Here is a 14,460-nt window from a genome sequence, read left to right as displayed (position 1 = left end):
TCGACCCTCGACCCCTCGTCCCTCGAACCCTCGGCGACCCTCGACCCCTCGACCCTCGAACCCTCGGCGACCCTCGACCCTCTACCCTAGCTAGTTCCCGACCCTCGCCCCCTCGAACCCTCGGCGACCCCCTCCCCCCTCATGTCAAAGTTATCGGGGAGGGGTATATCGACCCCCCCCCTCATGTCGAAGTTATCGGGGAGGGGGTATATCGACAACGACATACCCGATAAAAAATAAGAAGAGGAAGAAGAAGAAATAAAAGAGGAGAAGAAGAAAGGAACAGAGGAGAAGGTCGAAGAAAAAAAAGAAGAAAAAAAAGAGGAGAAGAAGAAAAAATAGAATAATATTATTCTTTCTTTTTTTCTTCTTCTTCCCTATTCTTTTCTTCTTCTCCTCTTTTTTTCTTCTTTTTTTCTCTTCTTATTTATTTCTCCTCTTCTTCCTCTCCTCTTCTTCTCCTTCTTCTCCTCCTTCGTCCTCTTCTTATATCCACACATACATACATAGCCACATGCATCCATACATATATGAACAAAATTAATATCTACTAATTAACAACCTAAATAAAAAATTAATACATATATGAACAATAAATTGCTATGAACATTATATCCATACATACATAGCCACATCCACACATACATATATCCACATACATATATACATTATATATATGAACAAAAAATATCATCACAAAAAAATCGCATAAAAATTTGACAAGTGCGGCGGCTCACAGCGGGGGCGCACGGCCACGGCGACGGCGGGGGCGGCGATGGCACGGCGACGGCAGGGGCGGCGAGGGCACGGCGACGGCGACAGAGGGGGCTGGCTGGGGCAGGGGCGCGGCCGACCGGCGCGCTCGGGGGCAGGGCAGGGGTGGGCCGGGGCTGAGGCGCGCGGGGTCGGGGACGACGTCGGCGACAGCGAGGACGAGGCATGGGCAACGGCAGGGGCGGCGGACGGCGTCGGGGCAGCCTGGCGGCGTTGATGTCGCCGGCGTCGTCGGGGAAGGAACTGAATGAAAAATTGACAAGTGATGTATATATAGCCAGAGCTTTGGTCCCGGTTCGTGGCACGAACCGGTACCAATGCCCCCCTTTGGTCCCGGTTCGTGCCACCAACCGGGACCAAAGGTCTCTTTTCAGCAGAGACCTTTGGTCCCGGTTGGTGGCATGAACCGGGACCAAAGGTGGCATTCGTACTGGTTCGTCCCACCAACCGGGACCAAAGGTGGGCATTGGTCCATGTTGGTGCCACCAACCGGGACGAAAGGGTGGTACAGCGGTGGTGTGGTGGGAGTTTAGTCCCACCTCGCTAGCTGAGAGAGCTCATCACCTGTTTATAAGCTGCGTTGCAGCTCAGGTGCTGAGCTCCTCTCTAGTATGCAGGCAGTACTTGCCTACCCCTGTCACTGCCATGTTGGGCCTATTGGGCCTGCGGGCCTGCATCCTGGCCCATTTATAGATGGGTTTCTAGTCGTATGCAAGCCGTGTGGCCCAATTGGCGGCATTTTTTATTCTTTTCCAGTATTTTTGTTTTGTTTTCTGAATTATTTATTTTCTTATGTTTTTTGCTTTATTTTTTAATTCTTTTTGCTTTTAGGTCAGAATAATTATAAACTTTCTGTTAGTGCCATTAGTTTCCAAATTTGAATTCTTTGAAATTTGTGTGAATCACTAGTTTGTGAATAACTTCACTATAAAAATATATTTTTAGTGATTCTTTTTCCTGCTATTTAATATTACTGCGTTTTATCATTATATTCAAAAAACAGATTTTGTTATTTTAGTTTCTATCAAAAAATTCTTTATGAAAATTCCTTTTGCTATTAAAGTTTCTAACAAAAAATTATTTATGATAATTATTTTTGCTTTTCATGGTTTGAACAGAAAATACTTTGATAATTTTAGTTGCATAGGTTTTATATAATTTTAGTTTAAAAAATACTAGAGGTTTATAAAAGCTTTTTAGTTGATTCCTTTTGCTATTAGAATTTTATAAAAAAATTGTTGATTTTCTTTTTGCTATTGAAGAATATTATAGTTTTGTTTTAGTTGATCATAACATAATATTTTAATTGATTCATTTAGCTATTAGTTCATTTTTTTGCTATTAGTTCATTTCTTTTTTAATTAGTTCATTCTTTGAGCTAAATGACCCTGAAATTGAAAAGCACTACAAATGAACTCCAAAAAGGTTGAAAGTTGGCATGGTATCATCATTTCACCCAAATAGCATGTGCTAAAAAGTTGAGAGGGTTACAGCAAAAACTGGATGCACTTCGTGTACAAAACGGACAATCTCATTCAAGTATCAGGGTTTCATACGGAAACTCGTCTGTTACATGGATATTCTAGATCGAAGGCATCATCATAATAGTCGTGGAGAGAAAGTCTTCACTTTTTCATCGCTTCTGTCATTTGCTTATTGCGCCATAACCATGGATAATCTTCATCGTTTAACAGGGTGCTTGGGTCAGCCTTGACTTTGAAGGGAGGAATTTCATGAAACTTTTCATAATCTTCGGACATGTCTGTCTTGCCCTCCACTCCCACGATCTCGTTTTCCTGAAAGAACTATGTGGCGCTTTGGCTCATCGTATGATGTGTTCGCTTCCTTATCTTTTCTTTTTCTCAGTTTGGTAGACATGTCCTTCACATAGAAAACCTGCGCCACATCATTGGCTAGGACGAACAGTTCGTCTGTGTACCCAAGATTGTTCAGATCCACTGTTGTCATTCCGTACTGTGGGTCTACCTGTACCCCGCCTCCTGACAGATTGACCCATTTGCACTTAAACAAAGGGACCTTAAAATCATGTACGTGGTTAAGTTCCCATATGTCCACTATGTAACCATAATATGTGTCCTTTCCCCTCTTGGTTACTGCATCAAAGCGGACACCGCTGTTTTGGTTGGTGCTCTTTTGATCTTGGGCGATCGTGTAAAATTTATTCCCATTTATCTCGTAGCCTTTGTAAGTCAATACAGTCGAAGATGGTCCCCTGGACAACGAGTATAGCTCATCACAAACAGTGCTGTCACCTCTGAGACGTGTTTCCAACCAACTGTCGAAAGTCCTGATGTGTTCACATGTAATCCAGTCGTCACACTGCTTCGGGTGTTTGGAGCGCAAATTGTTCTTGTGTTCATCGACATACGGGGTCACCAAGGTAGAGTTCTGTAGAACTGTGTAGTGTGCTTGAGACCAAGAATGCCCGTCCCTGCATATTATTGAGTCCCCTCCAAGCGTGCCTTTTCCAGTCAGTCTCCCCTCATACCGCGATTTTGGGAGACCAATCTTATTAAGGCCAGGAATGAAGTCAACACAAAATCTAATGACATCCTCTGTTTGATGGCCCATGGAGATGCTTCCTTCTGGCCTAGCGCGGTTACGGACATATTTCTTTAGGACTCCCATGAACCTCTCAAAGGGGAACATATTGTATAGAAATACGGGGCCCAGAATGACAATCTCGTCGACTAGATGAACTAGGACGTGCGTCATGATATTGAAGAAGGATGGTGGGAACACCAGCTCGAAACTGACAAGACATCGCACCAAATCACTCCTTAGCCTTGGTATGATTTCTGGATCGATCACCTTCTGAGAGATTGTATTGAGGAATGCATATAGCTTCACAATGGCTAATCGGACGTTTTTCGGTAGAAGCCCCCTCAATACAACCGGAAGCAGTTGCGTCATAATCACGTGGCAGTCATGAGACTTCAGGTTCTGGAACTTTTTCTCTGGCATATTTAGGGCCAGTTCTTTTGGCAGCTTAAAAAATAAGTCGCCTCCTCCTCACCTTTTCCCATAAGCCGCCTCTCTTATTCATTCGGGCTTCTAAACTAGTTATGAAATAACTAATTTAGAAGTCTCAACTAATTTTGGGAGCGGCTTATTTTTTAAGCTGGGAAAGGTGGCTTATTTTTTAAGCCGCCCAAAAGAACTGGCCCTTATTATTCCCTTTATATTCGACGAAAAGCCAGACGGGACCTTCATACTGAGCAGGCATTCAAAGAAGATTTCCTTCTCTTCTTTGGTAAGAGCGTAGCTGGCAGGACCTTCATACTGCTTTGGAGGCATGCCGTCTTTTTCATGCAAACGTTGCAGGTCCTCCCGTGCCTCCGGTGTATCTTTTGTCTTCCCATACACGCCCAAGAAGCCTACCAGGTTCACGCAAAGGTTCTTCGTCACGTGCATTACGTCGATTGAAGAGCGGACCTCTAGGTCTTTCCAGTAGGGCAGGTCCCAAAATATAGATTTCTTCTTCCACATGGGTGCGCGTCCCTCAGCGTCATTCGGAACAGATAGTCCGCCGGGACCCTTTCCAAAGATTACGTGTAAATCATTGACCATAGCAAGTACGTGATCACCGGTACGCATGGCGGGCTTCGTCCGATGATCTGCCTCGCCTTTGAAATGCTTGCCTTTCTTTCGACATTGATGGTTGGTCGGAAGAAATCAATGATGGCCCAAGTACACATTCTTCCTGCATTTGTCCAGGTATATACTTCCGGTGTCAGCTAAATAGTGCGTGTGTGGTATCCCTTGTTTGTCTGTCCTGAAAGGTTACTGAGAGTGGGCCAATCGTTGATGGTTACAAACAGCAATGCATGCAGGTCAAATTCCTCCTGTTTGTGTTCATCCCACACACGTACACCTTTTCCAATCCACAGCTGTAAAAATTCTTCAACTAATGGTCTTAGGTACACATCAATGTCGTTGCCGGGTTGCTTAGGGCCTTGGATGAGAACTGGCATCATAATGAACTTCCGCTTCATGCACATCCAAGGAGGAAGGTTATACATACATAGAGTCATGGGCCAGGTGCTGTGATTGCTGCTCTGCTCCTCGAAAGGATTAATGCCATCCGCGCTTAAACCAAACCATACATTCCTTGGGTCACCTGCAAACTCAGCCCGGTACTTTCTCTCGATTTTTCTCCACAGCGACCCGTCAGCGGGTGCTCTCAACTTCCCGTCTTTCTTACGGTCCTCTTTGTGCCATCGCATCAACATGGCATGCTCTTCGTTTCTGAACAGACGTTTCAACTGTGGTATTATAGGAGCATACCACATCACCTTCGCAGGAACCCTCTTCCTGGGGGGATCACCGTCAACATCACCAGGGTCATCTCGTCTGATCTTATACCGCAATGCACCGCATACCGGGCATGCGTTCAAATCCTCGTACGCACCGCGGTAGAGGATGCAGTCATTAGGGCATGCATGTATCTTCTGCACCTCCAATCCTAGAGGGCATACGACCTTCTTTGCTGCGTACGTACTATCGGGCAATTCGTTATCCTTTGGAAGCTTCTTCTTCAATTTTTTCAGTAGCTTCTCAAAACCTTTGTCAGGCAAAACATTCTCTGCCTTCCACTGCAGCAATTCCAGTACGGTACCGAGCTTTGTGTTGCCATCTTCGCAATTGGGTTACAACCCTTTTTTGTGATCCTCTAACATACGATCGAACTTCAGCTTCTCCTTTTCACTTTCGCACTGACTCCTTGCATCAACAATGACCCGGCGGAGATCATCATCGGGCACAATAACGTCCGGTTCCTCTTGATCTTCAGCAGCTTCCCCCGTTGCAGCATCACCGTATTCCGGGAGCACATAGTTTTCATCGTCCTCTTCTTCTTCGCTGTCTTCCATCATAACCCCTATTTCTCCGTGCTTGGTCCAAACATTATAGTGTGGCATGAAACCCTTATAAAGCAGGTGGGTGTGAAGGATTTTTCGGTCAGAGTAAGACTTCGTATTCCCACATCCAGGGCATGGACAGCACATAAAACCATTCTTCTTGTTTGCCTCAGCCACTTCGAGAAAATTATGCACGCCCTTAACGTACTCGGAGGTGTGTCTGTCACCATACATCCATTGCCGGTTCATCTACGTGCACTATATATAATTAAGTGTGTCAAAAACCATTACAGAACATCATGGATAGATAAGTGACCAAATTAATAGAAGTTCATCATCACATTAAAACCAAAGTACATACATAGTTCTCATTGAACAACATATAGCTCTCCAGAGCATCTAACTAAACCATACATTGAAACTATGTAAAAAATTCAATACAACAACAAATGCGATCATAATCGCAACCAAGGTAACAATTGATCCAACAGCATAATGATACCAAGCCTCGGTATGAATGGCATATTTTCTAATCTTTCTAATCTTCAAACGCATTGCGTCCATCTTGATCTTGTGATCATCCACGACATCCGCAACATGCAACTCCAATATCATCTTCTCCTCCTCAATTTTTTTCCTTCAAGTAATTGTTTTCTTCTTCAACTAAATTTAACCTCTCGACAATAGGGTCAGTTAGAATTTCCGGTTCAACCACCTCCTAGATAAATAAAATCTATGTCACGTTGGTCGGTATATTTGTCATAAACAATAAATGAATCAAATAGTTATAAAAAGATAATATATACCACATCCGAATCATAGACAGGACGAGGGCCGACGGGAGCGGATACCAAAACCATCGCACTATATAATAACAAGCAATAATAAAAGTAAGAAAATTAGACAAGTATCTATCTAAAGTAAGAATTCTTTTCTTTCAGAAAGAAGATAAGAACAAGAGGCTCACCACGGTGGTGCCGGCGACGAGATCGGCGCGGGCGATCGACGACGGTGAAGACGGGGACGGGACGTGACGGACCGCTAAACCTAGACAAATCTCGGGGAAAATGGAGCTTGGAGGTCGAGCTTCGAGAGGAGAAAGCTTAACTAGTGTGGCTCGGGCATTTCATCGAACACCTCATGTGCATAGGAGGTGAGCTAGAGCACCACAAAGCTCTCCCCTTGCCGGCCAGAAAAAACAGAGCACTGTGGAGTGCTCTGCTGCGGCGATGGGGTATATATAGGCAACTCATTGGTCCTGGTTCGTGGATGAAACCAGGACTAAAGGCCCACCTTCTGTCCCGGTTCTAGGCACGAACAGGGACCAATGGCTGTGGGCCAGGAGCGAGGGCCTTTGGTCCCGGTTCGTGCCTAGAACTGCGACAAATGGGTCCACACGAACTCGGACAAATGCCTCCCGAGGCCCGGCCGGCCGCGTGGGCGCACGAACCGGGACGTATGCCCCCCATGGGTCCCGGTTCGTGGCCGAACCGGGACTAATGGGTTGGCCATGCCCCCAACCAAAGCCCTGTTTTCTACTAGTGAGGTGCTGGCGGCGGTGCCGTCCGTGAGGGGGGGCACACCCCTGAGACGTGTGCCGCCTCTTAAGACATTCCAGCACACCACCCGGCATGTATGAGGGCCCGGTACGACGCTCCGGTGGCATTGCTACCCCCCCCCCCCCCCCGGGCCCCCATCCGGCCTAACCCTGGAGCGGTTGACCACGAGATCTAGCACTTTGACTTCCGACGGACGGGCTTTCACCAGTGGACCTCTCCACCCGGTTGTGTTAGGTCAACCCAGAGGGACACCTGGGAGCAACATCTGGGCCAAACCCACAACTACATCCCCTCCGTGTAGACCCGACGCGTCCGTTTCCCCCCTCAAGGTGTCGGCGGCGGCGCCGTCCGTGAGGGGGACCACACCCCGGAGACGCGTGCCGCCTCTTCAGACATGCCACAACACCATCCCGCATGTATGAGGGGCCGGTGCGACGCTCCGGCGGCATTGCTACCCCCCAGGGCCCCCGTCCCGCCTAACCCTGGAGCAGTTGACCACGAGATCTAGCCCTTTGACTTCCCACGGACAGGCTTTGACCAGTGGACCTCTCCACCCGGTTGTGTTAGGTCAGCCCAGAGGGACACCTGGGAGCAACATCCGGGCCAAACCCAGAGCAACATCCCCTCCGTGTAGACCCAACGCGTCCGTTTCCCCCCTCCAGGTGCCGGCGGTGGCGCCGTCCGTGAGGGGGGCCACACCCCAGAGACGCGTGACGGGCGTTTGCAGCCACCACAACACTTTCAGACTTGTGAGAGGCCACGTACGCAAGATTGGCGGCATGCTAGCCCCCGGAGGCCACCGGCCAAAGTCGTAGACATGCGAAGGGCAATCCGCGTAGAGGGAAGTGTTCGGATACTTCTCCATCACAAAAAATTATGAAAAATTACCGTCATTCCTATAGAACATGTGCACGTCGTGTAAAAAACTCATGATTTTATCGTGCTCCGAGTATTTAATAATATTCACGTTGTACCGGTACCGTAGAACGTCTACAAATGTGTCATCGCCGTCCGTGAGGGGGGCCACACCCCGGAGATGTGTGCCGCCTTTTCAGACATGCCACCACACCACCCGGCATGTATGAGGGCCTAGTACGATGCTCCGGTGGCATTGCTACCCCCCCCCCCCCCCAGGGCCCCCGTCCCGCCTAACCCTGGAGCGGTTGACCACGAGATCTAGCCCTTTGACTTCCCACGGACGGGCTTTGACCAGTGGACCTCTCCACTCGGTTGTGTTAGGTCAGCCCAGAGGGACACCTGGGAGCAACATCCGGGCCAAACCCACAGGTACATCCCCTCCGTGTAGACCCTACGCGTCCGTTTCCCCCCTCCAGGTGCCGGCGGCGGTGCTGTCCTTGAGGGGGGCCACACCCCGGAGACGCGTGCCTCCTCTTCAGACATGCCACAACACCACCCCGCATGTATGAGGGGCCGGTGCGACGCTCCGGTGGCATTGCTACCCCCTAGGGCCCCCGTCCCACCTAACCCTGGAGCGGTTGACCACGAGATCTAGCCCTTTGACTTCCCACAGACGGGCTTTGACCAGTGGACCTCTCCACCCGGTTGTGTTAGGTCAGCCCAGACGGACACCTGGGAGCAACATCTAGGCCAAACCCACAACAACATCCCCTCCGTATAGACCCGACGCGTCCGTTTCCCCCCTCGAGGTGCCGGCGGCGGTGCCGTCCGTGAGGGGGGCCACACCCCGGAGACACGTGCCGCCTCTTCAGACATGCCACCACACCACACGGTTGTGGTAGGTCATCCCATATAAACACTTGGGAGCAACTTCCCCTCCGTATAGACCCGATGCAGTTGTTTCCCCCCTCTAGGTGTTGGCCGCCACCGGCGGCGCCGTCCATGAGGGGGGTCACACCCCTCCGTATAGATGCAAAAAGTTAGGTATTTTTGCTTATATTAACACATGCTACATGTAAGTAAATTAAATAATAATACGTAAAAGAACAAAAAATCTATAATAAATGCAAAAAAAACTATGCCGCCAGGGGCAGATGGACGGCGCGTCCCCGATCGATGACATGGCATCTATGCCGACGGCAGCCGTCGGCACAGGTGGTGGTCGGTGCGCCTCGGATCGATGACGTGGCACGCGCATATGTGCCGACGGCCGCCCGTCCAAGCCATCGGCATAGATCGGACGTCGTTAGCCGCCCGTCACAAGCGGGACCGCCGGGCCCGCATCTATGCCGACGGCTTATGTATGCCGACGGCTGCTGTAGGCATAGGCTGGGGCTAAGCCGACGGTGGCCATCGGCATAGCTCTGGATAGCCCGACGGCCACGCTACGCCGACGGCCTTTTTTCGGCTATCGGCATATCCAGGAGTAGGCCGACGGCACCGGCCCCTGTTCCGGTAGTGGTCAGTAGCACTCTTCCTTCAAAAGAGTTGAAGGCCAAAATCTTGCTGCCATGGGTCAGAAAGATTGTCTTATAAGAATTCACGTGTAGTCACAATGAAAAAAAAACATTAGTGGCATAGATTCCTTGCACGAAACATATGTACAGATCTGAAATGCACCAGCTATAATCCTTAATATAAAAGCCACAAGTTCATGCTAAGGACCGATGTCCCGGGCGAGTGGGCAAAGAAATTCAGCCATGAAATTACATGAACTTCCTTGATTGGGCCCAAATAAATGGAAAGTCGAGCAAAAATCCCAAAGGCATAATTGAAATCCAGAAAGACTAACGTTTTTTTGATGGCGTTGCTTGGAAACAGCTCAACAACATTAGTGAAATTAGCTGGCAGAATCAAACTATTGGCAATCTGAATGCAGTACATTTTTCATCTGTCAATCAACATTCAAGATAAACAAAAAACATGTGCTTCCCTTGTTGGTTCATTTTTCATCACAAAAGGGAAACGAAACGATCAACAGTTGACCATGGGGAACATATATCAACAGAAGATAACAATAGTGACCTTTAGCCCCATGAATCAAATTGGATCCAACAATTGATGTACGTAGAAGTGCAGTAGCAGAACCCTGGATATCCACTGGAAACATGAACAAACAAAATCTTAGACATGAGGTTCAGTCCCATTGATACAAAATTTGTGTTCAGTACAACTTACATGAGGGAGAGGTGTGTGTGTGTGTGACATGAAATCCACGACTTTGCTATAAAGAAGTATATTTGATATAGGATGAAACATGACATTGTAATGTATACACCAATGGGAATCAATATGACAGTCTACGTCCAATAAGTGCATGCATTGGCAATGCTCCTGCCATTTGATCAGAAAAAGCAGGATTAGAACATATTCTATCCTAAACTAAAATTAGATTCATGAAAAATAATTGAATAAATCTGAATCGCCTGCGAACATATCGTCAAATAGACCAGGAAAAAGTGAGTCATGCCTATAGGCCAATAAATTGAAAATAGGGATGCGATTTCAATATTGCATCATTCTGCTCGTCTTCCTCTCATCATTTGCAAAGGTTAGACAACCACTGGAAAATAAAAGCAAAGGGCTAAGTGGCAGTGAGGCCAAGTGTGAGATTGGATATTCACATGTATGAATAAAACTAAAAGAACATAACGATTGAAGAGACCAACTTAGCACGTCATACTCATTTCCCATGATGTTCTAACATGTAAATCACAACGTGGAACCTAAATCAGGACATCATAACCAATTATATATCACCTAAATCTAAACTAAAGATAAGATGAGACTCACCAAGCATCCGGACGACTTGAAAGGACGATGCGGCTGGCGGTGGATAAGCTCCTAATGAATAATAGTATCCATCAAGACAGCTGCAACTAAAACTCCCAATCATATCAATAGGCGCAGCTGCATGCAGGCAAGGGTGGACGATCTAGAAAACTGGTGTTTTTCCCCTGCGAGGTTTCTCAGAGGTGTGCATGCGTGGTTATTCATGTTTTCCTTCGTCTAAATCTGGTTTTAGTGGATATTTATTTGCAATTCGGATCGCTGCCGATATAAAAGAAAAACGGACCATGTGCTATGGATTAAGTTTGCACCCAAAATAATATTTTGAAAATATTTAAAAGGTAAAATAATATCATATTCAGGTTCTACACATTTTTCTAATTAAATTTCATATATAACATGTTAAAATCAGTGTCAGGGGGTTTTCTAAAAAAATATTCGTGTATTCATAAAAATGGTCATGAAACTGAAAAAGGGGCAAATTCAAAAAAAATTGTTCATTAAGTTTTAAAAAATGTTCATGGTGGTGTCCGTTGATACCACCGTGATTGCATCAAGCGAGCCCGTTGGTCGTATTTTATCTTTTCTATGCAACACATTGAAATACATGTATCTCTTTGCGGGGATATTTACAGAAATCGGTACACATATACTCACTCCATTCCAAAAATACTTAAAAGTTAGAGGCCTGTGCTAAGTCAAACTTCTTTAGGTTTGACCGACCAGACTTGGGGGGGCGAGAAGAGTAGATATAAATCTTTCGATGGGAGGCAACATTCCGTCCCATGCATCATCATTTTTACCAATTAATATGAACTGTATATCGCAAAATTTATACCATCAGGAAAATATAGCATTTGGAGTTCTGCTTATGCTTATGCTTAGCATGATAACGAGGACGGGTGTGAGAGACAGAAAGGAGATTAATGTGATATGTGGCCTGAGAGGTTAAAGGGTGGATGGAATTGATGCCAAGATGATCGATCGTAGCTTTGCGGAATTTGGTTGTGGGATCAATGATGGTGTCGTCCAGCTTCGTCGCGGATGCCGCGCGTACGTACGTCCTCGTCCTCCACACCATGTCTTTTCGCCTCCGGAACAGATAATGTATCAACGGCTCTTCAGACATGATTCTGAAAAAGAATCACTGCATTGAAGAGTCATGTATCTATTCAAGGTTACCGAACAGATAATTTCGAACATATATTATTTAACTACGGCTTGAGTGTTTAAAATTCAAAATTTGAAAGATATTTGGTCTTTTTTGCTTGGTGAGTAGTACAACCTTGGCATGCACCAGCGAACAGACAGAGAATTGAGCTAAATTTGTAGAGGGACAAGTTATACATTTCGTGCTACACCAAATTCGGAAGCCATCGAGACTTCCGGGCTTTCGTCCTAACATGCATAGTTAGCTTGCCCTGCGAAATTATATAATAGAACACCTGCACCCAGGCCCTCTCTATCTAGCCATCCATTCCCCGCATCGCGATTCGTGCAAATAGATTTCTCTTTTTTGTTTCTCTCACATAAAACATGTCTTAAAGTCCAAACCTTTGCAGCGTGGCAAAGCTTTCTATCTATAATCTAGGATCGATCTTTCAGAATTTTTTGTCAAACATAAATATACAAAAAATGATTTTGTAATCTAAAAATTCATATTTTCTATATTTACGTTTGGCAAAAAAAATTGAAAGATTTATCATAGATAGATAGAAAGCTTTGCCACACTGCAAAGATTTGAACTTCAAGACATATTTTATGTGAGAGAAACAAAAAATAGAAAATTTCATATAGAAAGTTAGTTGCGTCGCCTCCTCTCCGACGACTCCATCTCTGGCGCTACGCCTTCCTCCGCGACCTCTATCTCCACACCGACGATCCCAAGATGATCAGGATCCTCCACGTTGCCCGCCCGTTCCACCGCTCTTGGCGCCTCCTCTATGCCACCGCCTTGGGTAAGCATCAGGTCGTCAGTGTCTCCTCCCACTGATACAAGCCGCACACACTAACATGCGTGCTCCTCTTTTCTCTGTTTCTTTCAGATCCTACAATTTCCTACTGCTTCCGTCAGCCCGAGAATCACATTGGTGAGCACAGTGCACCGACATCCCAGCTCCTCAAATCCTTCCTTCATTCCTTCATTGTTGTTTACTGTCATGTGTTTACCTGAAACTTGGTGTGGTGCATAATCATTTTGCCTTGGTGGATTCCTCATGGACACGTCGAAGTTGGTGCTGACAGCGAAGCTGGTGTTGACAGCGAAGCTGGCACTTCCACCGTGGTTCTCTGGAGTCCACAGAGATCCTAAAAAAGAAAGCCCATAGAGACAACTTAATGAGCCGGTCAGTTCTCTGGGGCAAGCACTCTAAACACATATATACACGATGCAGATACACCTCCGAAACCCTAAGCGTCGGACCATTTAACCTGGTTAAGAAAAGCTACTAATTGAGCGGAACAGGAGCTCCTCAAGCTGTTGCCGCTGCTCCTAGCTAGTACAAGCCATAATGAGGAACTTTCGTAGTGTCTAACAAATAATTGGAACGTGGGTCCTGAATAAAAATAAATATCATTATTTATACTAATTTTTGTAACTTTTGTATAATTTCGGTTAAACCACAATCATAGCTAAATATATTGTAGTAAATCACATAGGGTTTTGAAAAATTGTTTATTTTACATTTTAGTGTGCTATATTTTTAAAATATTTAACGCAAAAAACCCTCTTATTTTAGATAACTATTAAAACAACATCGCATGCCTTCCAAGATTAATTTAAGTTAGTTCCTTCAATGATTTATATGTTTGTATGTTTATCCTTAGATATCTTGGTAGGAATCTCAACAGTGTCTGGTATATGAAATATCCGGAGAACTGTTTTTAGTTTAACGATTAGATATATGCAAATATAAAAATCTAGATTATTCTAGACGGTTAGCTTGTACTCCCTTCGTTTCTTTTTAGTCTGCATATAAAATTTGGTCAAAGTCAAACTTTGTCAACTTTGACTAAGTTTGTACGAAAAGATATCAACAGCTTGTACTCACTCCATTCCAAAAATACTTAAAAGTTAGAGGCCTGTGCTAAGTCAAACTTCTTTAGGTTTGATCAAATCTATATGAAACCAACATCTCTAACACTACATTAGTTTCATTAGATTTATCATAAATTATATTTGATGCCATGGATGTTAGTGAACTTTTTAATAAACGAGAATAGACCAGACTTGGGGGGCGAGAAGAGTAGATATAAATCTTTCGATGGGAGGCAACACTCCGTCCCATACATCATCATTTTTACCAATTAATATGAACTGTATATCGCAAAATTTATACCATCAGGAAAATATAGCATTTGGAGTTTTAATGATAATTTTTTTCATAACATATAACTTTCATTATGTCGGTCAAATTGTCGATCTAAGGATACGCACAGGCCTTACAAACAAACCGGAAAGGAGGTACTACTCTCCAAGTACACAGGTAGATGCAGCCACAACAAGGCAAGCAAACCACAAGGCTCTATCTATATACAAC

The sequence above is a fragment of the Triticum aestivum genome, chromosome 4D (assembly GCF_018294505.1).
Source record: "Triticum aestivum cultivar Chinese Spring chromosome 4D, IWGSC CS RefSeq v2.1, whole genome shotgun sequence".
Taxonomy (NCBI): Eukaryota; Viridiplantae; Streptophyta; class Magnoliopsida; order Poales; family Poaceae; genus Triticum; species Triticum aestivum.
This window is presented reverse-complemented; position numbering follows the sequence as displayed.